The sequence below is a fragment of the Haemaphysalis longicornis genome, unplaced genomic scaffold (genome assembly GCF_048455015.1).
Source record: "Haemaphysalis longicornis isolate Haplotype H1 unplaced genomic scaffold, Haemaphysalis longicornis Haplotype H1 scaffold_1, whole genome shotgun sequence".
Taxonomy (NCBI): domain Eukaryota; kingdom Metazoa; phylum Arthropoda; class Arachnida; order Ixodida; family Ixodidae; genus Haemaphysalis; species Haemaphysalis longicornis.
Window position 1 is genome coordinate 305,758,774 of NW_027526203.1, and position 15,984 is coordinate 305,774,757.

Below are 15,984 nucleotides of genomic sequence, written 5' to 3' on the forward strand. Positions count from 1 at the left end.
TACGCTACCGGCGGGGCGATTTTCCCATTCACTTTCTGGGGTATTTATGTTAGGTATGTTTGTTTACTGTGCTTGGGGGTGGTAGCCAGCGCCATTCGGACTAATCGGGGTGAAGGGGACCTTCTTTTTAACCCCCGGGTCGTGACTCGAGTGTCTACGACATGTCCAGAGTGGTCGACCAGCTTTGAACCCTCTTAAGCTCCCTTTGGCAACAAGACTGCCAGAACAGAGGCCCTCGCTATGCATGTAGCGAATCAGATTAGGAAATGAGGGGCTCGTTGAAAATAACACAGAAATAAGGGTTGGCAGTCGAGAAAACCTCGGAAAGCAAAGGGGAGGATGTGGTAGATCATTGAAACAGATTAAGAATTTGGAAAGAAAGAAAGAAAGTGAAGAAAAAATGCCCGCCAGGTGGGATCCGAACCCACGACCTCCAGAATACCGGTCTGGTGCGATAACCACTACGCTACCGGCGGGGCGATTTTCCCATTCACTTTCTGGGGTATTTATGTTAGGTATGTTTGTTTACTGTGCTTGGGGGTGGTAGCCAGCGCCATTCGGACTAATCGGGGTGAAGGGGACCTTCTTTTTAACCCCCGGGTCGTGACTCGAGTGTCTACGACATGTCCAGAGTGGTCGACCAGCTTTGAACCCTCTTAAGCTCCCTTTGGCAACAAGACTGCCAGAACAGAGGCCCTCGCTATGCATGTAGCGAATCAGATTAGGAAATGAGGGGCTCGTTGAAAATAACACAGAAATAAGGGTTGGCAGTCGAGAAAACCTCGGAAAGCAAAGGGGAGGATGTGGTAGATCATTGAAACAGATTAAGAATTTGGAAAGAAAGAAAGAAAGTGAAGAAAAAATGCCCGCCAGGTGGGATCCGAACCCACGACCTCCAGAATACCGGTCTGGTGCGATAACCACTACGCTACCGGCGGGGCGATTTTCCCATTCACTTTCTGGGGTATTTATGTTAGGTATGTTTGTTTACTGTGCTTGGGGGTGGTAGCCAGCGCCATTCGGACTAATCGGGGTGAAGGGGACCTTCTTTTTAACCCCCGGGTCGTGACTCGAGTGTCTACGACATGTCCAGAGTGGTCGACCAGCTTTGAACCCTCTTAAGCTCCCTTTGGCAACAAGACTGCCAGAACAGAGGCCCTCGCTATGCATGTAGCGAATCAGATTAGGAAATGAGGGGCTCGTTGAAAATAACACAGAAATAAGGGTTGGCAGTCGAGAAAACCTCGGAAAGCAAAGGGGAGGATGTGGTAGATCATTGAAACAGATTAAGAATTTGGAAAGAAAGAAAGAAAGTGAAGAAAAAATGCCCGCCAGGTGGGATCCGAACCCACGACCTCCAGAATACCGGTCTGGTGCGATAACCACTACGCTACCGGCGGGGCGATTTTCCCATTCACTTTCTGGGGTATTTATGTTAGGTATGTTTGTTTACTGTGCTTGGGGGTGGTAGCCAGCGCCATTCGGACTAATCGGGGTGAAGGGGACCTTCTTTTTAACCCCCGGGTCGTGACTCGAGTGTCTACGACATGTCCAGAGTGGTCGACCAGCTTTGAACCCTCTTAAGCTCCCTTTGGCAACAAGACTGCCAGAACAGAGGCCCTCGCTATGCATGTAGCGAATCAGATTAGGAAATGAGGGGCTCGTTGAAAATAACACAGAAATAAGGGTTGGCAGTCGAGAAAACCTCGGAAAGCAAAGGGGAGGATGTGGTAGATCATTGAAACAGATTAAGAATTTGGAAAGAAAGAAAGAAAGTGAAGAAAAAATGCCCGCCAGGTGGGATCCGAACCCACGACCTCCAGAATACCGGTCTGGTGCGATAACCACTACGCTACCGGCGGGGCGATTTTCCCATTCACTTTCTGGGGTATTTATGTTAGGTATGTTTGTTTACTGTGCTTGGGGGTGGTAGCCAGCGCCATTCGGACTAATCGGGGTGAAGGGGACCTTCTTTTTAACCCCCGGGTCGTGACTCGAGTGTCTACGACATGTCCAGAGTGGTCGACCAGCTTTGAACCCTCTTAAGCTCCCTTTGGCAACAAGACTGCCAGAACAGAGGCCCTCGCTATGCATGTAGCGAATCAGATTAGGAAATGAGGGGCTCGTTGAAAATAACACAGAAATAAGGGTTGGCAGTCGAGAAAACCTCGGAAAGCAAAGGGGAGGATGTGGTAGATCATTGAAACAGATTAAGAATTTGGAAAGAAAGAAAGAAAGTGAAGAAAAAATGCCCGCCAGGTGGGATCCGAACCCACGACCTCCAGAATACCGGTCTGGTGCGATAACCACTACGCTACCGGCGGGGCGATTTTCCCATTCACTTTCTGGGGTATTTATGTTAGGTATGTTTGTTTACTGTGCTTGGGGGTGGTAGCCAGCGCCATTCGGACTAATCGGGGTGAAGGGGACCTTCTTTTTAACCCCCGGGTCGTGACTCGAGTGTCTACGACATGTCCAGAGTGGTCGACCAGCTTTGAACCCTCTTAAGCTCCCTTTGGCAACAAGACTGCCAGAACAGAGGCCCTCGCTATGCATGTAGCGAATCAGATTAGGAAATGAGGGGCTCGTTGAAAATAACACAGAAATAAGGGTTGGCAGTCGAGAAAACCTCGGAAAGCAAAGGGGAGGATGTGGTAGATCATTGAAACAGATTAAGAATTTGGAAAGAAAGAAAGAAAGTGAAGAAAAAATGCCCGCCAGGTGGGATCCGAACCCACGACCTCCAGAATACCGGTCTGGTGCGATAACCACTACGCTACCGGCGGGGCGATTTTCCCATTCACTTTCTGGGGTATTTATGTTAGGTATGTTTGTTTACTGTGCTTGGGGGTGGTAGCCAGCGCCATCCGGGGGTTAAAAAGAAGGTCCCCTTCACCCCGATTAGTCCGAATGGCGCTGGCTACCACCCCCAAGCACAGTAAACAAACATACCTAACATAAATACCCCAGAAAGTGAATGGGAAAATCGCCCCGCCGGTAGCGTAGTGGTTATCGCACCAGACCGGTATTCTGGAGGTCGTGGGTTCGGATCCCACCTGGCGGGCATTTTTTCTTCACTTTCTTTCTTTCTTTCCAAATTCTTAATCTGTTTCAATGATCTACCACATCCTCCCCTTTGCTTTCCGAGGTTTTCTCGACTGCCAACCCTTATTTCTGTGTTATTTTCAACGAGCCCCTCATTTCCTAATCTGATTCGCTACATGCATAGCGAGGGCCTCTGTTCTGGCAGTCTTGTTGCCAAAGGGAGCTTAAGAGGGTTCAAAGCTGGTCGACCACTCTGGACATGTCGTAGACACTCGAGTCACGACCCGGGGGTTAAAAAGAAGGTCCCCTTCACCCCGATTAGTCCGAATGGCGCTGGCTACCACCCCCAAGCACAGTAAACAAACATACCTAACATAAATACCCCAGAAAGTGAATGGGAAAATCGCCCCGCCGGTAGCGTAGTGGTTATCGCACCAGACCGGTATTCTGGAGGTCGTGGGTTCGGATCCCACCTGGCGGGCATTTTTTCTTCACTTTCTTTCTTTCTTTCCAAATTCTTAATCTGTTTCAATGATCTACCACATCCTCCCCTTTGCTTTCCGAGGTTTTCTCGACTGCCAACCCTTATTTCTGTGTTATTTTCAACGAGCCCCTCATTTCCTAATCTGATTCGCTACATGCATAGCGAGGGCCTCTGTTCTGGCAGTCTTGTTGCCAAAGGGAGCTTAAGAGGGTTCAAAGCTGGTCGACCACTCTGGACATGTCGTAGACACTCGAGTCACGACCCGGGGGTTAAAAAGAAGGTCCCCTTCACCCCGATTAGTCCGAATGGCGCTGGCTACCACCCCCAAGCACAGTAAACAAACATACCTAACATAAATACCCCAGAAAGTGAATGGGAAAATCGCCCCGCCGGTAGCGTAGTGGTTATCGCACCAGACCGGTATTCTGGAGGTCGTGGGTTCGGATCCCACCTGGCGGGCATTTTTTCTTCACTTTCTTTCTTTCTTTCCAAATTCTTAATCTGTTTCAATGATCTACCACATCCTCCCCTTTGCTTTCCGAGGTTTTCTCGACTGCCAACCCTTATTTCTGTGTTATTTTCAACGAGCCCCTCATTTCCTAATCTGATTCGCTACATGCATAGCGAGGGCCTCTGTTCTGGCAGTCTTGTTGCCAAAGGGAGCTTAAGAGGGTTCAAAGCTGGTCGACCACTCTGGACATGTCGTAGACACTCGAGTCACGACCCGGGGGTTAAAAAGAAGGTCCCCTTCACCCCGATTAGTCCGAATGGCGCTGGCTACCACCCCCAAGCACAGTAAACAAACATACCTAACATAAATACCCCAGAAAGTGAATGGGAAAATCGCCCCGCCGGTAGCGTAGTGGTTATCGCACCAGACCGGTATTCTGGAGGTCGTGGGTTCGGATCCCACCTGGCGGGCATTTTTTCTTCACTTTCTTTCTTTCTTTCCAAATTCTTAATCTGTTTCAATGATCTACCACATCCTCCCCTTTGCTTTCCGAGGTTTTCTCGACTGCCAACCCTTATTTCTGTGTTATTTTCAACGAGCCCCTCATTTCCTAATCTGATTCGCTACATGCATAGCGAGGGCCTCTGTTCTGGCAGTCTTGTTGCCAAAGGGAGCTTAAGAGGGTTCAAAGCTGGTCGACCACTCTGGACATGTCGTAGACACTCGAGTCACGACCCGGGGGTTAAAAAGAAGGTCCCCTTCACCCCGATTAGTCCGAATGGCGCTGGCTACCACCCCCAAGCACAGTAAACAAACATACCTAACATAAATACCCCAGAAAGTGAATGGGAAAATCGCCCCGCCGGTAGCGTAGTGGTTATCGCACCAGACCGGTATTCTGGAGGTCGTGGGTTCGGATCCCACCTGGCGGGCATTTTTTCTTCACTTTCTTTCTTTCTTTCCAAATTCTTAATCTGTTTCAATGATCTACCACATCCTCCCCTTTGCTTTCCGAGGTTTTCTCGACTGCCAACCCTTATTTCTGTGTTATTTTCAACGAGCCCCTCATTTCCTAATCTGATTCGCTACATGCATAGCGAGGGCCTCTGTTCTGGCAGTCTTGTTGCCAAAGGGAGCTTAAGAGGGTTCAAAGCTGGTCGACCACTCTGGACATGTCGTAGACACTCGAGTCACGACCCGGGGGTTAAAAAGAAGGTCCCCTTCACCCCGATTAGTCCGAATGGCGCTGGCTACCACCCCCAAGCACAGTAAACAAACATACCTAACATAAATACCCCAGAAAGTGAATGGGAAAATCGCCCCGCCGGTAGCGTAGTGGTTATCGCACCAGACCGGTATTCTGGAGGTCGTGGGTTCGGATCCCACCTGGCGGGCATTTTTTCTTCACTTTCTTTCTTTCTTTCCAAATTCTTAATCTGTTTCAATGATCTACCACATCCTCCCCTTTGCTTTCCGAGGTTTTCTCGACTGCCAACCCTTATTTCTGTGTTATTTTCAACGAGCCCCTCATTTCCTAATCTGATTCGCTACATGCATAGCGAGGGCCTCTGTTCTGGCAGTCTTGTTGCCAAAGGGAGCTTAAGAGGGTTCAAAGCTGGTCGACCACTCTGGACATGTCGTAGACACTCGAGTCACGACCCGGGGGTTAAAAAGAAGGTCCCCTTCACCCCGATTAGTCCGAATGGCGCTGGCTACCACCCCCAAGCACAGTAAACAAACATACCTAACATAAATACCCCAGAAAGTGAATGGGAAAATCGCCCCGCCGGTAGCGTAGTGGTTATCGCACCAGACCGGTATTCTGGAGGTCGTGGGTTCGGATCCCACCTGGCGGGCATTTTTTCTTCACTTTCTTTCTTTCTTTCCAAATTCTTAATCTGTTTCAATGATCTACCACATCCTCCCCTTTGCTTTCCGAGGTTTTCTCGACTGCCAACCCTTATTTCTGTGTTATTTTCAACGAGCCCCTCATTTCCTAATCTGATTCGCTACATGCATAGCGAGGGCCTCTGTTCTGGCAGTCTTGTTGCCAAAGGGAGCTTAAGAGGGTTCAAAGCTGGTCGACCACTCTGGACATGTCGTAGACACTCGAGTCACGACCCGGGGGTTAAAAAGAAGGTCCCCTTCACCCCGATTAGTCCGAATGGCGCTGGCTACCACCCCCAAGCACAGTAAACAAACATACCTAACATAAATACCCCAGAAAGTGAATGGGAAAATCGCCCCGCCGGTAGCGTAGTGGTTATCGCACCAGACCGGTATTCTGGAGGTCGTGGGTTCGGATCCCACCTGGCGGGCATTTTTTCTTCACTTTCTTTCTTTCTTTCCAAATTCTTAATCTGTTTCAATGATCTACCACATCCTCCCCTTTGCTTTCCGAGGTTTTCTCGACTGCCAACCCTTATTTCTGTGTTATTTTCAACGAGCCCCTCATTTCCTAATCTGATTCGCTACATGCATAGCGAGGGCCTCTGTTCTGGCAGTCTTGTTGCCAAAGGGAGCTTAAGAGGGTTCAAAGCTGGTCGACCACTCTGGACATGTCGTAGACACTCGAGTCACGACCCGGGGGTTAAAAAGAAGGTCCCCTTCACCCCGATTAGTCCGAATGGCGCTGGCTACCACCCCCAAGCACAGTAAACAAACATACCTAACATAAATACCCCAGAAAGTGAATGGGAAAATCGCCCCGCCGGTAGCGTAGTGGTTATCGCACCAGACCGGTATTCTGGAGGTCGTGGGTTCGGATCCCACCTGGCGGGCATTTTTTCTTCACTTTCTTTCTTTCTTTCCAAATTCTTAATCTGTTTCAATGATCTACCACATCCTCCCCTTTGCTTTCCGAGGTTTTCTCGACTGCCAACCCTTATTTCTGTGTTATTTTCAACGAGCCCCTCATTTCCTAATCTGATTCGCTACATGCATAGCGAGGGCCTCTGTTCTGGCAGTCTTGTTGCCAAAGGGAGCTTAAGAGGGTTCAAAGCTGGTCGACCACTCTGGACATGTCGTAGACACTCGAGTCACGACCCGGGGGTTAAAAAGAAGGTCCCCTTCACCCCGATTAGTCCGAATGGCGCTGGCTACCACCCCCAAGCACAGTAAACAAACATACCTAACATAAATACCCCAGAAAGTGAATGGGAAAATCGCCCCGCCGGTAGCGTAGTGGTTATCGCACCAGACCGGTATTCTGGAGGTCGTGGGTTCGGATCCCACCTGGCGGGCATTTTTTCTTCACTTTCTTTCTTTCTTTCCAAATTCTTAATCTGTTTCAATGATCTACCACATCCTCCCCTTTGCTTTCCGAGGTTTTCTCGACTGCCAACCCTTATTTCTGTGTTATTTTCAACGAGCCCCTCATTTCCTAATCTGATTCGCTACATGCATAGCGAGGGCCTCTGTTCTGGCAGTCTTGTTGCCAAAGGGAGCTTAAGAGGGTTCAAAGCTGGTCGACCACTCTGGACATGTCGTAGACACTCGAGTCACGACCCGGGGGTTAAAAAGAAGGTCCCCTTCACCCCGATTAGTCCGAATGGCGCTGGCTACCACCCCCAAGCACAGTAAACAAACATACCTAACATAAATACCCCAGAAAGTGAATGGGAAAATCGCCCCGCCGGTAGCGTAGTGGTTATCGCACCAGACCGGTATTCTGGAGGTCGTGGGTTCGGATCCCACCTGGCGGGCATTTTTTCTTCACTTTCTTTCTTTCTTTCCAAATTCTTAATCTGTTTCAATGATCTACCACATCCTCCCCTTTGCTTTCCGAGGTTTTCTCGACTGCCAACCCTTATTTCTGTGTTATTTTCAACGAGCCCCTCATTTCCTAATCTGATTCGCTATATATATATATATATATATATATAGATGTATGTATAATTTGCTCGGGTGCTCGGGTAAACACTTGAAAGGTAATGAACAATCATGAACCATCGATTAGCTCTGGACCAACGCCGCCTGCATAATCATTGCCTAACTCGGGAGCGAAAAATGGCCAAACAGCCACTCTCCTGCTGCTCTCTCCTGCCCTTCCCCGCTCCGTAGCCTTCCTGCGTGCTTTCATGTCCGCCGCTTCTCGGAAACTACGCAAAATAGTTTAAACTTTGTTTAGGGTTCCCCGGGAGGCGATCCTACGCCTTCTTTTTCCCCATGCCTGTCTGTCTTGGGCTGGCGCTGATAAAACCTCATTTGCCTCTTAGCAAAATCACTTGTGCTGCAGCACGCTGATGCCGACTTTGCGCGCTTATCTACTTGAATCACGGGCCCCGAAATTTTCTCCCCCTCTGTCCCCTCCGCATTTCGGTCTTGTTTTATTCCTGCTGTTCGCACTCCGCATCGGTACGCACTTTTAAAATTGAACCCTGTGCTGTAAAAGCGTCCGGACAGCGTGGCGGGACCCTCAGTTGCTTATTCTTTTGTTTTCTATAATCTTCTGAAATTTACATGCACGTGATATTTTTGAAAAGTAATAGTAGAAGTGAGCGCCCGAATAAAAAATTCGCACGCAATTTTTTCCTCCCTAAATCCTCCAGAGAGAAAGAACATCACTAAAATAATGGCTGCACCATCCGAAAATATCGTTTTTCTGTTCACTATTTATCTAGCCGACAATTACTATGTTCTCGCACTATTTCCGTTCCGCCTCCGTCAGTTATCTTTGGAAAAATGCAGCAAGTATGAAGCGAGCGACACGTTGAACGAGATCCCCAGAGCGCCCCAGAACTATCGCCCCGTCACGGCTAAGATGCGAGTGAAATGGCTCTTGAAACCGAACAGGCAAGTCGACAGACACACGGGTGCGGCGTTCGCGACTCGCGAGCAGTGACGTAAGGTGAGATGTCCACCGGCGCGCGCCATATAGCGGATGAGTGCCTGAACTAAGTGTCCCTACCCTTCCCATTGAAAAGCGCGCGACGCGTCAGGCAATGTTTATACAGGCGGCGCTGTCTGGACTTATACAGAAAAGTGTACAACCAATGCGTGCTCAAGGCGATTGTCGTATATGAGAGAAAATTGGGAAACTATTAAGCGCCTTGAAAGAAAAAGTAAGCTCAGCTCATGAGTCACGGCGGGAAAAATAAGAGCAACGCTTAAAGAAAAGAAACAGGCGTCTTGGAGTATGGAGAAATAACGTTGTGTCTAGGTTTCTTGCAGCGCGAGAAAGAAATAATCCATGGTTCGAAGTTTTTAAGATACGGAAGAATTTTTTTTGCACAAACTTACTCCACTTTCGATGCTGTGCCCAAACTCGTCATCTTCCACTTCTGCTCCTCTTCAAGTGGTCGAATTAGTCGCCCCCGCAATACAAACCTCTGGCCTCTATGTTAGCTCTGTTGGTAGAGCAACAGCCGTGGGTAAGGAATAATTCGGGAATCCCTCGTACGAATAAATTTTTCTTTCCCTGTGAAAATTTTCGGAATGTGGCATAGGCTTCCTGTATACCCATTTGGGGAGTGTGAAATTTTCTCTGCATCACATAAATAAATTTTCAGAGCACCCGTGCCGGTGCATAGGCTTCCTGTATACCCATTCGGTGGATGGTGAAACTTCCTTTGCGTCACATAAATAAATTTTCAGAGCCCTCGAGCCGGAAGTAGCTCAGTGTTAATAGCCATTGACCGTTCCTCTGTTGTGTAATTTATAACGCCGTCTTGTGCCGCCACACCAGGCCCAGGTACTCAGAAGAAACTGCGTATGGTTGCTGTATCATCCACATCTGCCGCAACAGCTAACTGGGCGTCATCAGACGTATCACTCTGTGCCCCTCACCATCCTATATAACATCACCCGTTTAGCTCGGCTCTCCAGTTGACAGTGGCACAACGCCCATAATCTCTTTATGTAACGAAGGAAATTAATAAATCCCTGGGTTACAGTTGACATGTAGGGGCGGGGAAGCTGCTCAAGTGGTGGCAAGCTTTTTTTACAGCAAAGCCGTTGCCCTTTCGTTGATGGGTGCTTTTTGTGAGTCTCCGGGTGTAGAAAGAACGGTAAAGCAGAAAGGAGGCGAAAGCGAAGAGAGAGAACGCGACGAAAAGTTAGTATTTATAGCCTCGGGATATTGTGCTATAGCATTATAACATTATAGCCAGGAAACGCAGACAGAGCCAGTTAACCTTCCCCGGCGGAAGTAAGGAGCACTTGCCATTGGCTGGGAGTATGCGTGATCCGACGCGTCGCTTGTGGGACCACCGGTCTCCCCCTCGCTCCTCCGGAGAAAGGGAGCGCCTGTGGTGGCGAGGACTATGGCGTGAACCAGCACGGCAGCGGCCGCCAGCTGCGGGCGAGGAAGAAGAGGAGGGGGGTGAGGACAACAGGTTTTTGGCGTACGGCTCCACCGACGGTACAAGTCCATCCAAGGTTTGCCTCAAAGGGACCCTGCAACACTTTTTCTGCTTTTTTTGAAATCTTAAATGCTTGCAGGACATAGTCACCCAACACAACCAGTACTTAGATTATGGGGTCGCAAAGTACCTCAGACAAAAATTACTGCTCTATGCCCATCAGATAACTTGTAAACTCGCTCAGATTTTTCTCTGTTTCCCGGTCTTGACGTTCTTCGACGGCTCGAATTACGTCACTACGACCATGTAGCGGCTATTGGCCGATTTTCTTTCAGTTGCAGCAATGAACGCTTTTTGATAGCAAATTTTAAAAAAAGTCACAAAAACAAAGCAGAAATGAAGGCGTATCTAGTGCGATGAGCAAATAACGCAGTGCCGGTCAATGCCGGCGATAACTATAGCTTTCGCAGTGGTTCCAGACGCGAAGAAAAGAGTGAAAGTGCTTATCAAAAGTGTTGGAGGGTGCCTTTATAAAGAAATTCATAAGAAAAAGTTCAAGGCACAGTCACTCACTCAACGCTTCCACATTGGGCTCCTCCTCATCACACACTCACCAACTACGAATGTTACAAATACCGCCGACTACAAACTGGCACATTCTTCAATCACGCCGTCCTAAACCATATCGCCCCCACTGTCTACCCTTCCCACTGCCAGCACTGCAATACCCCTCTCACCACTTACCATCTAGTATTCTCCTGCCCATACTCACCTAACCCCCTCCCCTCACCCTCCCTGGAGCAGTGGGAGACTGAGCTGACCAGCCCGGACCCAGCCCGCCAGCTGGCCCTGGTCTCCCGGGCTCTCCAGTCAGCGCGGTCACGAGGCCTTCTGGTCTAAGGAGGCCTCCCACACCCCTTCCCCTTCCCCTGTTGCTCCAATAAACGTTCACCACCACCACCACATTGGGCTACCGGTAAACCGCCACGTGAGCACCTGGCACAGGAAATCCCAATTCTTTCCAAAGACTTTGTTTGCGTGTGCCTCGAAAACCGGCTCCCCTTCCGAATGTCGTTCCGTCGAAGAGCTGCAAGTCGCACCGCAACTTCAGTCCATGAACATACGCCGTTTCACACACGGCGGTAGGTATCTTAAAAAAGCCGCCCGCCCGCATCTTCCCACGGGGGGAACTCGAGTAAATGCGTCGCATAGGGGTGGTTGTATTGCGTGAAAGTTGCGTAATTGGGTAGTTTGTGGTTACCGTTTGGATGTGGGGAGGGTTTGGAATGCTTAATTATTTCTTTCGTCTTTACTACTCTTATTTAATGTTTCGTGATTTTCGGACACAGCAAGGACAGGTGAAGGTATTGTCATCATTAGAGTGACGCTGCTGTTGCATTGTGTCGCACTACTTGTTGACGGTACTGTTGCTTCCATCGCTTATACTTCATCTGGAGCCAAACGAAAGACAAGCAAAGACGCACTTGACTGAAGTTCGAACGCGCGCTCCGCCGCTTATATACACTGCGCGCGCTGTCGAGGGAGAGGAGTATGGGGGAGAGACGCCCATGCGCGCACTTCCGTACACAAGCGCGCGACCTTTTCACGCCCCCCACCACGCTGTTGTCACGCAGCTGTCACGCCGCTAGAACGACGCTATCACGTGTACACCTTCCGCTGTTGCTGCTGAGCGTGACGGAGCACACGGGGTAACTACGGCGCATGCGCGCGCAGACGCGCTCCTTCCGCACCGCCGCAGCTGTTGTTGAGAGCGAGGAGGGTACGGGGGAGAGGCGCGCACCTGCGCCTCGACGTGACGTCATGAGCTGCGGACGCCTATGGACGGAGGAGTTGGCGAGCCTAAGAAATGCTCCGCATTTAAAAGTTGTAGCTTACGGGCTTTCAAGGCGAAGGCCAATTGATGCTTTTTCTGCTACACCGCGTTTGTATCGTCGTATTTGTTGTGAGAACTTCTTGCTGGGCTAGTTGGTGAATAGATGCCATGATTTGAAGCGCAACAAAAACACACGGACGAAGAACAGAGTAAACGAGAGAGGCGCTTTTCTGGGACGCGGATGTCTCGTCTACTCTGTTCTTCGTCCGTGTATTTGTTGTGGTTGTTATTTCAAGTACCGGGCATACCGAATCAGGGTATGGGCTAATCATCAATGGTTGGAGAAAAAAAAAAGTTTCTTGCCAAATTACGGGGCACTATAGTACAAATATAATTTAAAGCGGCTTGAAATCATTTGCAATCCTAAAGGAGAGAAAAATTATCGCAATCTTCAAAGTGAGAGAACAATGCAAAATATAATGAGAATCGATTAGTATTTTCAATGAAGCTCAGGAGGGCAAAGCAAACATTCCATTAGCTGAACCGTGTCCTAGAAGCCCCGAATCAAAGTAATGCTGGCACTGCGTTGCTAAACCCAAAACGGTAAAGCGGCACCTCAATGAGCTGATACTTGAGCCCAGTAAAACGTCTACAGGATAGTAGCTAGTGATCGATGGACTCATGTTTATTACAGTAATGGCACTGAGGTGTTAGATCCAGACTAGAGGATACAGAACTCTCTCAAAGACAATAAAACTGATTTATGCTGTCCTTGAAGCTTTAGCATCCTACGATACCTGGCGGAGGTGATAAAAGGTCTTGGTTGAATGCCGTCTACAATGAACCCAGAGAGCGCTATTCTTGTTAGAGAGTCCCCGGCTTCATTTGGAAAGATTCCCGTATGCCCGGGAACCTAAAGAAGGTGGATTTAAATTAGAAGGGGTGGCTCTTTCTTTGCTTTCGTTTCTTCTACTTTTGTTTCGAATTACTCCAAGTAGACGTGTAGGACTAATCGCTGGCCGCAATTGCCGCGGCAGCTTTCCCACAATTATAGCCCTCATCCTGGCGCACCATTTCTATATTCACGAGCCGTTACGTTCAACGGTCACCCGGCATGCACCAGGTCAATTCTTGTTACATTCTGGCATGAGGCCGGATTAACGCAATGGTTATGCCCTGCTCAAGCGACCAGGATTATAATCCCACATGAACACAAATGTGCCATTTTATTTATTTTGTCTTAACAACGGCGGCCATTTCGGTACCGTTACTTTGGGCAGACTTGGACGGCGGTCAGTTTTCGCGTTTGACGAGGGATCTATGACTTTCGCCGCAAAGGAAAAAGTCATTTGCGCTCCCGCGAACGTCAAAACCACAGTGCAGACATTCACCACAAGGTCATCCGTGTCATTTTTGGGACGAAGCGAAACTCTTCCAACAATCAGTTATTGGCGTCAGTTGCTTTTATCGTACGTTTGGTTTGGCACACCCAAATAGCTTCGATGGCCAACCGTTACTGCAGGACAAGATGACTCCTCAATTTTTTTGGCCACGCTCAGCATTCCTGTAAAATTGGAATTATGGTTTATTGACTCATTTACAAAAAAAAGTACAGAACATCTCATTTTACGCAGGGAATCCCAGCGGCTGTTGGGAAAAAGACTCCGCGGTCGTGTTTCTTCCGTTTTAGCCTCTATTAAAGCAATGGTTCCCTCGAAGAAGGAGTGATTGTTTTTATGTCAAGTCGTATAGAGCCGCGTATAAAACTAGGCAGGATACGCGGGGGACGAAACCAACTTTCTTAGATGCTCTTAACACAACATGGGGATGATTCGTTTTATGGCCACATCCGTAAACGCCATGGGTGATTGTTTGTTTTCACGAGCGTGACTGCGGAACACCCTGCCCTCTTCCTGTCGTGCCCCCTTGGTGGCAGGCTCACAGATAAGCGTGAAGGAACCCGCTTCCTAAAAGGAGCCATGACGGCAACACACAACTTCGTTTTATTTGGGAAATTTGGTGATTTGTAGTACCCTGAGTGCTTGGGCGACAGAAAACAGTGCTTTATTTACTGAGAAATTGAAAAATAAAAGTCCGCATTTCAATTTTCGCGCTACATCGCATGCTTCACGATGTCAGCAATGATGTATTAGAGGAAGGTATCCTAAAAGGAGAGTTAGTATAAGGACTTCTGCTGCATGGAAACTTCGCCAAAAGTTTAATTACCGTCGGCCTTCCTAGATGGCATAGCAATGGCGTTGTGCCTAAGGCACCAAAGAGCTCTTTTATGGGCCTTAGTTCCGCCAGCCACCCCTTTCGTGCCCAGTTTATTTATGATGATGATGATGATGATGACTGTGTTTAATGGCGCAAGGGCTTCTAGGGCGAATAGCGCCAAAACGAGGGTGTGTTAATGTCGCAGGTGAGTTATATACTGCATACTTTCGTCAAAAGATGGTTATGTAAAATTGGTGTATAGGGCCAATGATTTGAGTAAAAACTGAATAAAACCAGTTGAGACAGTAGAAAAACATTTCGGCTAAAGATCACGGTGCCTCAGAGTGCCCGGTCTGTTTATGATCGAACCTGTACAGGGCGTTTCTTGTTACGGTTCATAGTTATCGGTAAGCGAAAAATTGCGTATGACTCGACAAACCGTGTCATTTAAGTGGTATCATTGTCTATGCCAACTGGCTGGTGTCATGTCAGATATATCCAGCGCACTTAATTCAGCGCAGGATGGTGGTGATTCTCAGTGTCGGCCACAGTTAGTTGCGAACGCGGTGCGTATGTTTCGACTTGCGTTTGGAACTTCCTTGATTTACCCACCATTCTTTCTGATGTAAAAAGATTTTAAGCTAAATTTTAAGCGCATGTATGTGTTTCGCCATGTTGTAATCGCTGTTTAGTTTTTGTTTGATTTTGTCGGCCTCAGTCAATCGCACAAGCCGACTATAATACGCCCGAAACCTTACAGCGGGAAAATAGCTGGTGAGTAGAATACCTGTTCTTTGTTTTACTTACTGTAGAGCTTATTTGACTGAAGTTTCTGTTAAATGTGGTGCGAGTGTCATCCCAGCGAGATAATATTTCGAATGAACGAAACTTGCATTTTGCCTTCATGGCACCTTTAGCAGCGTGCTCTATTAACCGCGCGCATGCTGCATCGCGGGCTGGCTTACTAGGGGGCCAGAGTGCCACCGGGAATGCGGTTCCAGCATGCCGAGGGCTGGTGACGGTCTCCCCAAAGTGACCGATAAGGTTCAAATAGGTTGCCAAACGCGGCGCACTAGCTTTCGGTGTGCTTTAATTACAGCAATGTGGTGCTGTTTTTAGCAGCGGAGCTGTTGTTGATGGCCGCAATGTGTGAGGCGTCATAAGAAAACGATTGGTCATAGTTACTCCCACCGTTCACCGCAAACTTGAGCCCATGTTTTACGTGGAGCACCCGGCGTCGTTCAGGCTTGCGCATGGCGCTCGCAAAAATTCCAAGATAACTGTTCACGTGCGTGCGCGTGCCGAGGGGGGAGCACAAGACAGCTCGCGCCACCGATGCGCAGTTCACGAAGCCGAATCCCACCGGTTCCAGCGCGTGCTGACACGTTCCCCTTTGGGAGAAATGCGAAAGTCTGCGGACAGAACAATCCGGGCCCGCCAGTCATGCATGAGGAAGACGACGATATACATTGATATGATGATAAATACTACTGCCGCAGTGAAAAGCGACGAGGGAACATGTAAATAAACAATTGCAAACCTAATTCAATGCGCGGACATGTGTGCTTCAGTGCTCACACAAAAAGAAATCCTCCAACTTCGCTATGGTTCAAGGGCTTGCGCGACGTAGTGCCAGCGGCGCCAATTTTTT